Source organism: Babjeviella inositovora (assembly GCF_001661335.1).
Source record: "Babjeviella inositovora NRRL Y-12698 unplaced genomic scaffold BABINscaffold_4, whole genome shotgun sequence".
In the NCBI taxonomy this organism is placed as follows: domain Eukaryota; kingdom Fungi; phylum Ascomycota; class Pichiomycetes; order Serinales; genus Babjeviella; species Babjeviella inositovora.
The window spans coordinates 641,412-642,447 of NW_017566841.1; positions in this window are offsets into that span (position 1 = coordinate 641,412).

The window sequence follows — 1,036 nt, forward strand, 5'->3', positions numbered from 1 at the left end:
ACCTGGGAATCTATTAAAGCTATAAACGGAGAAGTTGGAACCAGACAAGCGGTAGCAGATGCCGAATTTGATACCTTAGTTCAAGGCGGTCTGGTGTCACAAAAGGCTGAAGTTCTCCCTTCCTCCTCTGTCACCAAAGAGGCCACTTCACCATCCTCAACTGTGCCTCTCACTATCTCCCAATATTCAAAAAGTACTGCCTCTGATGAATCAAATGCCATGACAAAGCCAACGTCTTCAAATTATCCAGCGTCCAGTTCTAAGTCTACATCTGCATTCGTCGGAAGCTCCAGTTCTGCAGTCCTAATCTCATTATACGAACGCTGTATCACAATATGATCCATCATTAGCCCTTGTCAGCTTTATTGCAGGCTTGCTCTTTATTTAGTTTTAGTGGTTTATATTAAGTATTAATCGATGTATTTTGCTTAAATAATTACTAAATTCATTATTGAATATTTCCACAAGCCTTTGTTCCAATTACCTAGCTTATAATTGCTAAATTTTCCACTGGTGATCTATAGGATGTAGCCGCAACCCATATTATCACCAACATAAGCAAAATGCATAATATACAAGACCGGATGTTTAAACTGTATTACACGTGGGTAAGAATTATGTCCTTTCAAATTGGGAAATAAATTTCCTCGTGTAATGTGCCCGCAGTTAATACGTATATATATACGAACACAGCCCTCCAGCTTTCCTTGGCGTCCGCAGATAAACGCGTAAATTCCTACCTCAATCACGAATAGGATACGTACATGCATGAAAGCCAATGACGTAATATATATATAACTTTGATAGATGGCCAAAACCGCGTTATGATAATATCTTCAATTACCGGGCTGACGACTTCCGAAAGCATCAACCTATCACCAAAACCAATCTTGACCCTCTGCTTATGCATATTAAAAACGAGAACCATGTTTTCTGATCTCTTGAGATTTTCACAAAGCCACATTGCTACTAGCTAAAGCACCGAAGGGGGACAGCAATAATCTCTAACTAAAAAAAAAAAAAAAAAAAAAAAAAA